The 16314-nt window shown below is 41.7% G+C and overlaps 1 protein-coding gene across 3 annotated transcripts in view; it reads left to right on the forward strand.

The window, feature by feature from the left end:
• The first annotated feature begins 1884 nt into the window (after positions 1-1884).
• CYRIA (CYFIP related Rac1 interactor A) overlaps positions 1885-16314 on the forward strand; it is a 56041-nt gene continuing 41611 nt past the window's right edge. For all 3 annotated transcript variants that reach the window (XM_034060364.1, XM_034060362.1, XM_034060365.1), the window contains exon 1: positions 1885-1972. The gene's annotated coding sequence lies outside the window, so the exon portion shown is untranslated. The remainder of the gene's footprint in view (positions 1973-16314) is intronic.

The following is a 16314-nucleotide window of genomic DNA, read 5'->3' on the forward strand; positions in this document are numbered from 1 at the left end:
AGCATAACAGTTTAGCACAGATAGCTACTGTTGGCTTGGATAATACACAAGTAGCCGGTTAAACAATTATTTCCTGGTCTCTAACATCATTGTGCAAAGCTGAGAATCTGAAATGTGTCACTTGCCTGCCATGCCACTACAGGCTGTTCAAGTTCAGTCTTTAGTGCAGCATGTGATGTTAAAGCTATGTAGATGTTCTACAGTTCATTTCATCAATATATAACGGTCCCTTTGTTTTGGCAGGATTTAAAAGTTGGACGTTTTTAGCTCCTAATTACTATCTGTAACACGAATCAAAATATTCTTCTGGGTAAGTCCCTGATGCATTCAGTGCAGACAACCTGAGTGCATACATATAACATGCACTAATGGAGTCAGAATATTTCCAGATGATGGGTGACAGCTGCCTCTTTTGTAAAAGCATCCAGCTAAAGACATGCCCATTACACAGCAGTCAGAAGGCATGCCCCAGAAAAGTAAGTAAAAGAGAACATTAAGCTGCTATCTGAGAATCTGAGGTTCAGTTCTTTCTCCTGGTTCCAGTTTTCCATGTGACTGTTCTTCCTGTTTGGAAGTGGAGCAATGCGATTTACTTCTTTTAAAAGGTACTTTGAGACTTGAGGATAAAAAATGCAAGCCAGCAGCTTAGTGTTCTACTAAGCTGGGTGCTGCAAGGGTAGCTATATTAAATATGTGCTTCAGTAACAGATACCAAGGCTTTTAATAGACTAAGTATGTCACTCAAATTATTTTCTAACTAGAAAATTTGGAATTTTCAGACCAAAGAACAATTCAAGGACATCTGGATACAGCCTGGGTAAAGGCAAGAAGTTAAAGTATGTCAGTGATGCTGCTCTGGGATGCTTGCTCAGAGGGAGTGAAAGGGGAGAGGGTCAAATCGGCAGCAGATCCGACGTGCTCACAGCTCTAGCAAACCGCTCGGCTTCCCACCGCTTCACAGCTTGCCTTATTCATGAGAATCACACCTCTCGGTGCACCCAGGCCCTTCCTTCGAGGCGTTCGCCTCAGGCAGAACGCAGCTGTGAGCTCTTTGGTTCACTGGCACAGAGCTGTACTGGCTTTGTGGTCAGCATCATGGCTTCTCACATTTAAAGAGCTCGCCAAACAAAACCCTGGTATGAACAAATATCTAGATATTTTTATGCTGTGCTTCCAATACTGTTACTTGTAGGCTTTTTGTCTGTTTCTTTCTGTAAACGACTCATAGAATTGTCTTTAGGGAAGGGGGAGATCAAGCGCTGCTCCACCACTCTCGCAACTTTTAACCTTATTTAACCCGCAAAACAGCAGGAGGAAGTACAAAGTATTTTCACGAGCTGTGAACGGGCTCAGATCTGTTTTGACGTCTTGAGGAAGTGCTGCCTTCTGCAAAGCCAAAAATGAAAAAAAAATGTATGCGCAGCCCCGCTGATCTCAAGCACTGTGACACACGCAGTCCAGCTCCCCCCAAAAATAAGAACCCATCAGCTGGGAGGAGAGGGGATGGGATCTCTGCGGATCTGGGCGGATTTGGGTCAGTACCGATAGCCCAGGGCGAGGGGGCAGCACGGGCGATAGCCGCTCATTTTTCTGCCCTTATCTCTAAGCAGACGCCCCAGCTCCCCTTTCCTCCCTGCATGTGCGGAGCCGAGGTACTCCCCATCTCTCGTTCCCCTCGTTCAGAGCCGCACAGCCCCTTCCCTGTCCGCAGCCACACCGGGGACCCCTCCTCCCGTTCTGGGCCCCGCAGGGCGCCTCATCCCCACCCCAGCCCGTGGCGGCGGGAGGCGGGTCCGAGGGAGCCGCGCCCGCTCGGGGCCGGGAGCCGCACGCAGCCACCGTGGGGCGGGCCTGGGAGCGTCGCGCTGGGCTGGGCTGGGCTGGGCCGGGCAGGGGCGCGCCGCCGGCTGTCTCCGAGGTGCAGGGGATGGACGAGGGTTCCTGCAGCAGCGAGCGGCGACGGGCGGTTCAGGTAAGCAGGAAGGGCAGGGGAGAGGGAGGCATGGTGGGGCCGGCTGCTGCCGCCTGCCCGGGACTGCGCAGTGGCGAGCGGGCTGAGCCGCTTCTGCCGCTCGTTCCCGCAGCGCCCCCAGCATCAGCCCCGCAGGGAGCGGGGCGGGGACGGAGCTCTGCGGGCTCTGCGCCTTCTCCGTGCGGAGGGTTCCCCCAGCCCCCTGCCCTCTCCGCCGCTTTTGTGCCCGCTCCTTGCTCCAGGGTCACCGCGCCCAGGCTGGTGCCGCAGGCGGCGCGACTGCCCCTGAGCCCCGCAGGGCGGCGGGAAGAGGGGGTCCAGGGGACGCAGCCAACTGTTGCCCGGGAAAGCGCCGTCCCCAGACTGCTGCCAGCTCCTGTAGCATCGGGGCGGCGGGCTCTGTGCGGGCTCACTTTGCCTCGGCTGCCGGCTGCGTTTGGGGAAGGCATCGGTTGCGGGGCGAGCCCCAGAGGAGGTTTCCCGTTTGGCCTTTCCCCAGCCGGGAGGAGCTTCTCCCGGGCACAGGCCCTCAGTCCATTCCCAGCGGTGGATGTCGCTGGGTCTTCGTTGGCGGCCGGTGAGTGCCGGAGCCGACGCGGCTGCAGGGTTGCGTAGCGCCAGTGTGGGGACCTGTCCCTGCCTGCTCCCGGCCCAGAAGCCCGGCTGAACTCCAGCCCTGGCCGGGGATAGCAGCCAAACCGCACGTCGTAGTGCCTTATTGGAGTAAGTATGCCTGGGCTGTATGGGAAGAGAATAAGGGGGGGAGGGTTAAACTCACAACTTCGATTATGCCGAAAACTTTCTATTCCAGCTGCTGGTCGTTGTTGGATGCAGGGCGTTATAAATGCGGTGTTTCCAGAGGGATGTACATAGGCATGAGCTAAGAAACAAGATCTGTTATACCGCATTCATCTCATTTGAATCACTGTCCATGTAGAGATGTGTTACAGTGAACAGATACCATGCGTACATCTATTCCTCCTATTTTGCTTCCCCCTAATTTAATTTTATGACCGTTTAGCTTTAATTTTGTTTATCTGGGTTTTGTTATGCTAAGGTCTTGGTAATACATGACGCCACTGTCGAGTGCTCCATAATTCACAGGCAGCAGAGCAAGGCTTTAACTTCACATGCTTTCAGTGGCGTTGCTAATAACTTGCCAAGGGTGGTGATGGAGGTTGGTTTCCAGCCTGTTCCTGGTAGTCTTCAATTGCTGCACAGCCCGTCTTTTCGCTCTTTTTTTGTTAACCAGCTCCTAAAGGCAGTTTACATGTGGATGGGGAAAGGGTGTGTTAAGGGGGACAGAAATGTTTTTGCATTGCTGCTTCTGTTCTCACCATTTGCAAGGTCAGGAAAAAATGAAAACGACTTAGCAAACTCTTAGGTGGGGAGATCTGGAATGAAACGCTGTTGTGACATGAGGTTGCTTTGTGAGCAAAGAATTTAACATGCTCAGTGCTGCTCTACAGAAATACCCCAACTCATATTACACAAGGAAGAACCAGGCTGGTACTTCCTTTTTTCTGCTATGCTAACTTTCATAATGTTATAATACATAAGGAAGACTTACACATCAGCAACATACTTCTTTATGCTTTTAAGGAATAAACTTTGTAAGTTCTTGTGTTTGACTCTTTCTACCCTCCTGTAATTCTTCCCTCCTCCCCCAAGGCCTGAGTTAAAAACTAATGATAAAGCCCTACTACTCATGAATTTAACTTTTCTAGGGTAGGTTTTAAAAAGAAGTTGTAATGAAATTGCAAATTATGGGAATAGCAGGAAGGGTTTGACTGACATTAATAAAAAGCATAAACTAGCAAGTAAGAATAAAATTCTTGAACTTCAGTTTCTGTCTGGTCTTTAAGGTTTCACTTAAATGTACAGTATGGCAAGTGAGGCTCTCGGTTTCTTAATGACTACCCAGTATTTTACTGTATCTTGCTCTGTACTTTTTCACTACCCCCCTGTGCTGTTTTTGTAGTGACACAAAATATTGTTTAATTAATTTTTTTAGAGCAACTGTAAAAGAGTTTTGTGCAATCACTGTCATTCTTTAGCACTATAGTGCATGCAGTAGCACGTGGACTTGATCATTGATGTCACATTTTATACAAAACAGAAAAATATTATTCTATATCCAAAACCTGTATGCAATCCAGACATCATTAGGTCTCCTATTAAAGCTCTGGAGACAAACTGAGTATGTGGATGTGACCTATAACATCAGTGGACATAATATGCATACTAGTAATTCATGTCAATTTGAAGGAGCCAGAACCTCTTGGTGTTTCTTCCGTACTGAATTCAGTATGTATTTGGATCTGTTTCAGTATTATCAATCATTCTTTTTGCAGTGCTTTCTACTCATGTTATCTAGGAATGCAAAACAGTTACATTAAATCAGAGAAAGCAGTTTGAGAGGCATGAATTAAAATCTTTAATATATGGGGCAGCTTGAGAGTTGCAAAAATGCAGTCATAAATTTGAATTTTGTATTTTAAATTAAAATTGTAATAGAAGCTGCTATGCACTCATGTGAATGATGATGAGAGCAATGTGAATGATGTGAGATGTGCAGGTCCTAATTCTTGTGAAGTACAATTCATACCATTCTTCTGTTTTCACAGAATTCCAGTTCACACTTTCAGTTAAGATGAAAAATGTGTTTTATTTTCTGTCTTTATATACTGCTTGCTACTAGTTCTTGGTTTAAACTTGTAGTAGTAGTTACTTCTACAATACAGTAAAAAATGTAAAATATGTAAAATACAGTAATAGGTCTAGGAAAAGTGCATTTTAGGACATACATGACCCAGTACAGCCCTGAGACATAGATTTTTATTTAGTATTTTGGATTTTAAATGTTAAGAAATGATTTCATGGTTGGTATCTCCATGTTAACATGAATATGCGTCAGTCTCACCTTAATTCTGGAATGGTTACTTCCTGTCTGTGACAGTAATTTTGTAGGGCTGTTCATAGTGGCAGTGGACAGGCTGACTTTTAAGATCATGCTTTGGATATCTGGCAGTGAAAAAGGTGAAGCTAAAGTGCAAGTCGAATGTTTATTTTTGAGTAAATCTGTGTAAGGAGGTTGTGAAGCTTGTAAAATGTGAAAAAGTCGTTTTGAAGGTTCCAGTAGCACTGCAACGCATGGTGTCATGCAACTCATGCCTGTCGCAAGTGTGTCTGATTTGGTTAAAATCTTAAGTTAATAAACGTGTTTCATGAACATATACCCATCAGACCACTTGAAGAGCACTGGTCCAACATGGGAGTTGTCACATAGAACATACTGGAGATTTTGGTCCTCTGGTGAGCTCTGGGTTGCTGAGTCATCTATGGGCACAGGAGTTTGTGCAATATAGTAGCACTGTGGAGGTGGTTTGGTGTTTTTAAGGGAATGTGTAGACTTCCTTATATTCTAGGTAAGCACCATTCTGTTCTCTCCTATATCTCTCTGATACACACAGGTTTAACTTAAATTTTAAGTAGCTGTTAGAAGTTTTTTTATATATAATTTATGGGATTTGGCAGGGGGAGGAATCCACCCTGTTGTATTACAGCCTGAATTCATAAATTATTTGAGTGGCCTACTTTACAATTAGATGCCCCAAAGCTAAGGCTGATGTTCTTAAAACTCATGTCTGAAAGCACACTGTTGTTTGTGTTCTTTACTGTGAAGAAAATCAGATACAGATTGCTTCAGTTCTGCATCCATCCAGAGCTGTTACCACTGTGACTTCTGGAGAGTGGCATCACTCTCCTGTATAACTGCCTTTGGCATCATGAGATGGGAGTGTTCTCTTGGGATTTGAAAAGCTTGTTTTGCTAAGAAAATAAGTAAGTGCAAGCTATTTGCTCTAACAAGAGGCAGCAGCATTTGCAGTGACTCTTCTCCTTATAGTCAATGGTGCATTAGTTACATCCTTTACTCATGAAGTTCTCTGTCCCCTTTTCAGCTTGAAGTAACTTGGGCTCACATTTCCCTCTCCCCAGGAGACTGCAACAAGCAGTATGGCATAAGCTGTCCTTTATTTCACCTGCAACTGTGCTACTCTGAAAAAAATAATGAATTATGCCAGAGGGAAAGTGACTTCTGCTCTGTGATGAAGGCATTCAGGTGTGGGAAATCTGGTTTCTGGGGATGTTTCATTCTTTAATCCAGTAAATATTTTTCCATTTCACAGCTCAGCAGGAATAGTCCAGGACAGACTATAGTCTGTGGGTTAGGGCACTGCCCTGACACAGATGTGGTTGTGAGCCAGCCTGGCAACCTGGAAAGAGCCTACCACCTACTTTTACTTCCTCTGTGGTTACTTTCCTGATGTTTTTAAATTGCTTGATGGTACTTGGGGGCATGCTCCTGCCTTGCCATCTGAAACTTTAATTGCATGACTCCTTTCCTCATTGGCTTATGAAAGGGATGACTGTATCTTGCTCCTGGGGAGGCCTGAGGGTTTTTCAATCCTTTTTAATAACACAGGTACCTGTTGAGCTTCCAGGATAAGTGATGTTTAAGCTACAGCTTTCACAACTTCGTTTCCTATTAGCTTAGATGGCTTCTTGCTTACCATCCAAGCTGTCTTAATTTCCATTATATATGCAAATTTATTGTAGCCATGCTCAAAATTCTTCTGTGAGTCCATTTTGTACTTCTAGCCTCAACTGGACTAATAAATCTAAGTGTAGCTCTTTTGGAGGATGAAGGCCAGAATTTGGCAAGACTGACATTCCCTTCTGGAGAAAGTTTTTATTTAGGGTTTAGAATACAGTTTGAGCCTCTTTTGATTCAATTGCCCATCATCAGCATCTCGTCCTTGCTGATATTTTGACAACTGAACTGAGCCCAGTAGTGTCCTACGACTATTGTTGTCTAGACTGAATGTGGTTAGACTGAGAAGTGGGAGGAAGGGATTGTTCTCTTGCTTTTCAAAGACATTTCAAAGAAAGCCTTCTTTCTGTTTTTGTTTTGTTATTGTGAGTGTATATGGTACCTAGCCTGATCATTGTAATTTTCATTTTGCAACTGCCCCAGATTAAGTCTGGAAGGTTAGGTTGAGTTAGTGGCTTTCTGGGAAGATGGGGAGAAAGTTTGTCTTCTGGTTTCTGTCATGCATATTAATAGTGGTGTGGAGCTAGGGGGCAAAAAATCATTACTCATGGTTGTTAGCTGGTACAGAAGTGCTGAGTGATGGTGCCACTTATGGAGCTGAATTGATTTTGGAGGAGGAAGATTATCCCTGGTAACTGATCCATATGATCCTATCTCCAGTAAATTGATTCCAGAATTGCGTTTAAATAGCCTTCATGAGAGACATGAACCGGTATTTATTTGGTGCATATGATTTGCTGGTCCTAATTTTTTTTCAGAGGGGGCTTGTTTAATGCTGTGGAAATTGGGTGTGAGAAGCAATGGTGAGGGGAAAAATTTCTAATAACATTACTCAATATTATTGAGGAGTTGCTGCAAATGTTGCTCAGACCTGTTTAGATTTTAGAAAGCTATATTGTTAAATTTGTTATGTTTTATTTTATTTCCAGGAAGGGTCTAATTTTGTCTTAGTTATGCTTTCTCCCACCCACATACATACTGTCTGACTCCTTGTACTGTAGTGCTTTGTAATTGCACAGTGTTTTGCTTAAAGGATCATCTGTAGACATTTTGGTGATTCCTTCAGATAAAAGATTTTATGACAGATGTTTACATCTTTAGAAGCTTCTGGAAATAATTCTGTAATCATCTCTCTAATAACTGATGGTCGCAGAGGAAATGGGAGATGATATTCTGTAACCATTTTTCCTATGTTTTTATTATTAAAGAATAAATGCCCTGTAGGACCAGAACACTTCCCTCATCCTCTCACAAGGCTGTGCCGCAGCAGAGCTCTGTAATACCAATTACTGCAGGGACGGTTTGCTGTTCCAAATGAGATCACGATGGGGATGCTGGAAAATGAGTCTCTCTCAAAATGTGTTTCATGCTCTGAATACTTGAGAGATTTTGTTAAGAGTGCAATACTTAAGTCTACAGGCTTTATGCTTTTAATTAGAGGTGTTATAAAATCCACTTATTTAATATCAACATCTCTTGTTTTCAAGAGGAAAATACAAAGATATTTCATGATGTCCCACTATTCTGGGAGATACGTATCTCTGCAACTAGATCATCTTACTACTTCTATTTTTTTTCCTCAAAGGAAAAGAGCACATATATTAGAGGCCTTAGAAGCATAGATAATCTGCTTGTCCATTTTTATACTGTGAGACAAAAAATGATGGGGGTCTGACTACTTACGCCTTTGTTTTACTGAGGTTTTGATTCATTATGGCACAGACAGTATCGTGTTGTCCTTTACTGAACTAAAAGTAAATCAGCCAAAAAAAATCCCCTTTTGTTCTGCTGCTGAGGAACACTGTGGGCTGCCAAATCCTGGCAGTCTGAGTCACCACAATCGTAATAAAGTGTTTGTACTTTGTGGTTGCTGTTACTCAGTGTCTTCTAATTTATTCATAAGGCAAAGGGACACCTACAGGTTAAAATACTCCTTTTTAAAGAAGTATTCCATGTTTATACTGAAATAAAATTTGTCAAAAGAGAATTACATATACATTGTTAAAATGTCAAAGCTTCCAAGGAGCAAATGGCATTCTTTAACAATAAGAAATATTTATAGATATTTAACAACTTTTTATTTTCTGTGTAACAGCATCATTGGACTTCAAAAAAACGGGGATTATTTTAAACTCCTTACTCTGCTGTTTTGGCCATCTGATCTGACCTCATAGCGATCTGAGAACCAGGGAAGACTTGTTTCCTTTCTTAAAAAAATAAAAATAAAAAATAAATAATGTTTTAAGGACAGAGACTCTGACCCTGGAAATACTTATCTGTATTTCAACTCTGATGCGTGGGCTGTGACCCAGCAGCATAACTCATGTAACTGAATCAGTTGTTTGCAGGATCTCTCCCAGACAAAGCAGTTCAATACTAAGTCATAGTATTCACGTAGAACTAAGAGTGAGTGCACATAAACAGCTAAGGGAAAGCAAGGTAGTCCCTAATAATGATGGGTACCTGTAATGCTGACAAATACATTCCCTGGCTCCTTGGAAGATGCACGGGGGGGTCCTGTGCCTGGCTGTGTGCACACTGTGGGCTCTGGCTGATGCACCCTGTCGCTGTGCTTGGAGGGGAGATGACAGTTACTAGAAATCCTTCGTCCCATCACCTGTGCATGGAAAGGAGTTTCCTTGTAATTTCTCAATTCTATAGCTATTATTGGGTAGGAGTCTTCATGATTTTGGCTTTTAGCTCTAGTATCAGTTATTGAGGGAGAAACAATGATTTCTTTCTGTTGATAAAAGAACAGCAAGGCTTTTATTCCTTTTTTTTTTTGCCTGATATATACCTTTCCCTAGCATTGAGCTACTGACATTTCCACAGTTGTCTCAAAAAAAAAAAAAAACAACAACCAAATTTGGTAAATCAGATCATTGATAACTTCTCCTAACTCCATCTTGTAGAGCTGCTGGAGAGCAGGAAGGTGGGCTGAGCTGGGTGCTGGTGGTGGGCACTGGGGCAGTGAGGGCACGTATGGAAATTCATGCGGCATAAAGTGCTATAATTTTAATTGCTGCTCTGCATCATGCTATCCCTACAGCTGTTCCCCAAAGAAGAGCCTCGCATGCTATTCACAGGACATTCAAACAAAGGGCGATGGTAGATAAGCACATGCAAATACATTACATGCCCTCCATCCTTTAGTTTTTAATACATTCAGTAGTGACGAGTTCAGCGTGAAACACTTGGTGACATGTAATTATGTGTGAATAAAGTAAATGGCAGTTGATTCATGGTACCCCTCTCTCAGGGTCTGTATTAAAGCGGTCAGGAGGTATGAGCGCGGCTCAGTGCAGCCCGGCGTCCAGACGTGTGGCAGCGCAGCCCCGCTCCCTCGCTTGGTGCTGACTTCCTTTCTCCTTTTTTTTTGCCCATAAAAGGAGAAAAGTGCTGCCATATGACTCGCTTTAGGGAGGATCACGAGACGAGGGAGAGGGGGAGGTTATTCAGGTAGCTGTGTTTTTGTACGCAGTACAAGACATTCTGCTGTGTGTGTTTAATGTGATCCTGCTGGCAGAAAGGTGTTTCCTTCAGCTGGCACTGGAGTAAACCGTTTCATTTTCTAGTAACTTGTTTTCTATGTTTGTATGAGATTGATGTAGAGAGATTCTGAAGGGAATTTGGATATAAATTACTTTAGAAAGAAGGTAAAAATCCCAGTTCTTGGAGATTAGGCTGTCCACCAAACTCACTGACACTATTGTGCTGGTGGTTAAAGAATGGCTGCATGTGGTATTTCCCCATCACTGTAGATACTGTCACTGTAGTTAGGCATGCCTAAGGTTACTGCTTAATTCTGCAGTATTAAAAAGTTTCATCTCCAGTTTTCCAGAAAATAGACTGTTGAGGTGATGCTCTGAAAACTTGCCCAGAAATTACTTCAGGAGATCTCAGTGCCTTTCAGTGACCAGAGAAGTCTCTGAGCCTATTTGATACACAGTCTTAAGTGACTTCCAGTGTACAGTAAAGCATGAGTTGCCTGACTTCCTTTGACAAATTCTGGCAAAAAAAAACATAGCCCACCCTCTGAGGATGGTCATATTTTCTCTGTAGAGTGAAAACAATTAACAGCTCTAAGTTCCACACAGCTTCTGCTGTGGGTTAATAGGTGGTATTCCATGGACTTCTGATTCTGCATCAGAGAGTGCAGCCCACACCAGGATGGTCTTGAACTGTCATCTAGGATGTTGCTTACTGATGTCCTGCATGTGTGCTTCAAAGCCATCTCAGAGTAAATGATTCACAGTATTGATCAGCTTACATTTAGTCATCTTTGTATGTTTCCTTTACGTACTGATGCTGTGAAAGGGTTTGTCATGGGAGCATGTAAATTGGCTATGTCACTTATTGCACAGTCCAACACAAGATGTTCTGGAAATCACAGCAGAATGGATCTACCTATGGCAGTGAGACCTTTTTTTCTCTCTGACAACTGTGAAGAGTGGGGATCCTTGACTCAAACATTGACTTTCTTATGAAATGAAGCATTTTGTGAAGGAGTCCAAATGGAGATGGAAAATAAATTAAGATCTTAGTAATGCACAGTCATTTCCTGGCATCATTGTTTTCTAGTGTCACTGTAGGTGTCCTGGGAACAGAACAAAAGGACCATATTAATTCTGGATATAAAGTCCCTTTTTCTTTCAAGCTGGTTTATTAATTTTTTTCCACATCGGAACTAGGTTGTAGACTGAGATCTGTGAGAAACAGATGTCTGTCTCATGCTGGCGGTGTTATCATTGCTGGGATTTAATAAATTTGTTACTTCACTTTTAAAGTGAATTTCTCCCTTTCCCACCACCCTGATGTGAGGAAAGTGTGGAGAAGCAGTCTCAGCTGCTGTGCATTGGGACGCTGTCCATAGAGAGATGCCCCTTTGTATCAGCTGACAGTCAGGACCAGTGTTCCTACTGGCAGCAGTGCAGGCTTGCTGAAATCAGGAAGCCAGATGCTCATCTGCCTGAGCACATTAAAAAACTCCAGAATATAAAGACTGCAGTTTTTCACCTGTGCTGCATATTATATGTATGCATACATATATACATATGTATATGTGGAAACACAAATACTCAGCTGTTACTCATTTACTTGGTTCTGTTCTCTTGGTCTGAAAGCAACAGCCACCTAAGTGAGGATGTGATACTAAACCCAGATGAAGCTATAATGCCTGGAAAAGGTGATCTGTTAATTTTTAAATGCATTGGCTACTCACAGAATTAACTTTGAAAATCATGTTCTCCAGAAGCAACTTAGTATTTATAATCCTGGTGCATGTTCATAGTAGGAACTAAACAAGGAATAAATATGGTATGCGACTGTACTGTTACATTTTTAGTACTGTTCGTGACACAGTTTTGTCCTGTGCCAGCTAACACTTTCCCAGATAATGCCCAAGCATAGTTCTGGGGTTAGGAGACATGATGGACCATTTCCAAAAGGCTGCTTGGATCTGGCCAGTCTTTTTTGGAGGGATTTTAGATGTCCAGCCAACTCGTGGACCATGCTTGCTGGTTCCAAGATCATGGCTGTGTGCCCTGATCTGTTTTATTTTCTGACATACATGTGGACTCAGGTTCTGCTTTCCAGGAAGCTGGATTTCAGCAGCTTCTTTGGGAAGGCAGTGGCAGGATTGTCTTTATGTGCTTAGAAGGGTAGGAAAAAAATATTCTGTCCAACCTGAAAGGAGAAGCTGTGTCTGGAAAGCTGGAAAAATACACCAGAGCAGCTTGAAATGATAGAATAATTGAGTTTCATAATTGTTTTCATAAGAAAAGCCTCAGGAACTACACAGGTGTAATTAGCTGTTTTGAAATTACTAGTTTTTAAAAATATATTTATGAAGAATTATGGGCTGTCATTTTGAATAAAAATGAATAAATTAAATGTGAGCAGATGGCATCTACAGTGTCCTCAACCAGAGGATATATATCCTGGAGGTAGTGTAAAACTTATCCCTGTCCTAAGCTTTGCCTTCTGTTAACTAAAGGAGCAGTAGCAACCTGCTAATGCAGACCTGAGTTGGCATTATATTTAGGTTTTCTCTAGGGAATCCCTGGTCAAGATGTTTTGCCCTCTTCTAATTGTCTTGATTGCTTCCTGTGAAAGAGGTGCAAGTCTGATTTTATATTTAGTCAAAACTGTAGTGTATGGAGGGCAGTTTTGGGTTTTTTTCTGTTTTTTTTTTTTTTTTTTTTTTTTTTTTTCTTTTTTAAGCAGTATTATAGCCATTGAATGCTAATGATTTAGCAGAGTCTGGGCTAACAGACAGGTCATGCGTTGACTCCAGTCCATGGAGTGCTTCCATTTTTCTCTTCTGTACATGAGGATGGTGTAAGTTGCCCGGTGAACTGGCCATGTATCCCCCAACCTGAAGGCGGTCTAGCAATCAGAAATTTAGTTCCTGGTCCCTGTGCGGACAGTGATGGGCCAAGTGCCATTCCTGGCCTGCAAATTCCTGTTGTGGTTTGTGGTGTGAGAGGAGAGAATTGAAGTTCTGGTTACTATGCTTTAAGGATGAACTGCCCTGAATTATTTGTGTTGCCATTGACATCTCTTGCATCTTTCTGCATAATATTTAAATAGTACCAGCTTGGTAGTAAAGGCCTCAATGAATCTGTGCTTTTTCAGAACATACAGTGTTGTGTTCTGCTGCTGCTCCTTTTTTATTTTTGATGCTAAATCAAAATACAGATTTCATTTTGGAATATATACTTTATACTTTTTGGGTGAAGAACTTCTAAAACATGAAATAATACTGTTGTTGACTAGGATTAAGATTCAGACTCACCTCTGATACACACTTCATCATATTTAACTCTTCTGTTTCGCCTTTGAACTGCAGTATTATGTAGTCCATTCTGTAATGTGACTTCACTTAACTCTTGATTTGCAAGTAGAATTAATTTAGCATCTTTGCTATTTATGCTTTGTTGAACACTGATGATATAGCCTTAATTATTTCTTACACAGCAGGAAACTTTCAAAGTAGCAGCTGTCTTTTGCCTTAACTCAAATTGGTTGTGGACTACGACTGTTCAAATCCCTGGGAGGATAATAAGCTTTACTCCCAGCAGGTCCCGCAGACTACTACGCCAAGGGTACCCAACTGACCTCTGTGTTTCATTGTATAAATGCATTTTAACTAGCAATAAATTTCCTTTACTGGATGCTACCAAAACAGTAAAAGAGAATTTTCTCTTTTGCATTAATATGTGATGGTTGGCCTCCTTGTTGACATTCTTTCCTTAGAGCAGCGTTAAGCTTTTTGCTAAGGTTTTCAGAGTGTCTATTTCTGTCAGTTTTTATCATACTGGTGTTTTAAGAAATTACTTCTTACCAACTTGTAAATTCTCCTGAGGAGGGCAGCGGTTGCTCATAAACGCATTTCTTCACCCCATGCTTAAGTCAGAATATTGTAAGGAGTATCATTATTTAGATATTTTATAAACATGGTAAAATTTTGTCCCTCTTCATTCCCCGTGGCTGTATCAATCTTGGACTGTTTATGTCAACCTGTAAGGGAATAGTTCTCTTTTAAAGACCTAGAACTGGAAATTTGAAACTTTTTCAGAGTGATTTAACCTTTCTCTCCCATGGCACTTGCTTTCACACTTGACAGCATTTTCCTCAGTCCAAATGTCTTAGCTCATTGAACTTTGCAGCCTGTTCCACACAGTTATTGCTTAAAGCATAACTTCACAAGCACAAGAAGGAAGCACAAGTACTGCTTCCTGGCAGCTGTCCATAGCTGTCTTTTTTCAATGCCATGTCACACCTATTCATCATAGTAACTTTATGAATTGGACTGACATTGTTTTCGATTCTCCTTCCCAGCCCACCGCGGCAGGAGTGGGTGAACGGCTGTATTGTACTTAGTTGCTGGCTGGGCTTAAACCATGACAACATTCCATTTAAGATTGATTTAGTTTGATTTTGTTTTAGACTGAAATAAACTTGGATATCTGGTGTAAATTATAAAAAAAGGTTAAGAAGCAGACTTCCAGGGTGTAATGTGTATTTTGTTAAAAATCTATTTCCATGCTAGCTAACACTTTAGTTGTGCTTAGGACAGCTATTCTGTATAATTCACCGTTTTTGTAATTTCATGATTCAGCTGAATAGGAGATAACTCCTTGATAGTTGCTGGGGTTTTTGTTCCCAAAATTTAATTTTTCTCTATAACAATGTGTTTTGACTTCTGAATTAACTGTGCTGTAGTCCACTTCTCAGTCTGTAACCTTTTTGTGAGTATATTTTGCACCTGTGTCATGTGAGAGCACTTATTGTCACCAGCACTCTTAGTTTTCTCGAAATAAGCCAAGTTATAAAACAAACTGGTCTAACATTAAAGTATGGAATTTATGAATATAGCTCAAGAAAATTCTCATTTACCTTTCCTTTGGTTTATGTTAGTTCTCAAGATTTTTAATTAGCTCACTAGGTTTAGCTATGATGAACATACAGGTTTTTATGTTATTTCAGTTCTTATGGTGATTTTTTTATTCCATAGATTTTTTTTTTCCTGTCCCACTTGATCAGTTTAAAAGTTTCTGGCAATTTTTTTTACCATAATTAAACTTTTAAGTCATGTTCTAGAATTCATTAATTTTCCTGAAAACCATTTCTGTTCAAATACTTCTGTAGATGAATTTGAAGGGAACGAAGTAGTTGTTCACTCTCAAATTATGAATTTTGTGCATGTTTCCATTTAATACTTGCAGAAAGAAGCAGACATTCAGTACCTTTTTTCCCTTACTGAGGTTTTTTTACTTCTGTTTTCTTTCTTGTGGTAATGGGTTATGAATTCAATTAGACTGAGTTGCCTGTGGCTTCAGTGACTAAAACCTTTCACATTGTTGAACTCCTTCTGGAGTGGATCAAATAAATGGATCAGGTCATGGGTCAAATAAATGCAGTTCTGCAGGTATCTGCTTTGGTAGGAGGTATTTAATTGATTAATATATTTAAGGTATTTAGCTAACAAATAGTTTCCTCCCCTTTCTCAAACTGACACAGTGTCTTTTTTCACGTTGTGACATTCCAAAGCCAGCTGTTATGTCAGCATAGTCTGTGCTAGACTTCTCTTTTCAAAGCTAAATTCAACCATTTTTATTTCTGATGATCATCTAAATTTCACAGTCCTCTTTCTTTGCCTGCAGTGTTTCTGTTTCTGTTCTTTCAGTTTCTTCTTCCCACCTGTAATCCTTCCTCAGAATTTTCATCCATTCTCTTCTACCACCTTCACTTTCATTTCTGCTAGTAAATCTGCTCTGGTTTCTGTTTAACATGAATCTTGCTGTGTTTTTGCATAACCACTCTTTCCAGTTCACTTTAAATACATGAAGCTTGGAAAATACCTAAATGCTTAGTAGCCTGAGAGTTAATGCGGTCTGGTAAGTGGGATGCCCTCTTTGAAACTTTTTCAGGGATGCTCATTTAATTAGTGCTGGCATTCCCAAGTCTCAAGCTTGTCATTTTTGTTGTGTCAAGAGGTAAAGGGTCATGTGTTCATATGTCTTCAGTAAGTGTTTTAGAAAACAATGGTATCTAGAGCTGGTTTTTGTAACCTGGCAGGGCTGGAGGGTCAGAAGTTGTCTCTTACTACATCACCACGCTGTAGGAGATGGTGGTTTTCTGGATTCCATGAGATGCTTCTATTCCTTTCCCTGTCCTGAGGTGTTCCTGCTTTGCCTGTTCTCTGATGCTCCCTTCCCAGCTT

This window comes from Melopsittacus undulatus, chromosome 3, assembly GCF_012275295.1.
Source record: "Melopsittacus undulatus isolate bMelUnd1 chromosome 3, bMelUnd1.mat.Z, whole genome shotgun sequence".
Taxonomy (NCBI): Eukaryota; Metazoa; Chordata; class Aves; order Psittaciformes; family Psittaculidae; genus Melopsittacus; species Melopsittacus undulatus.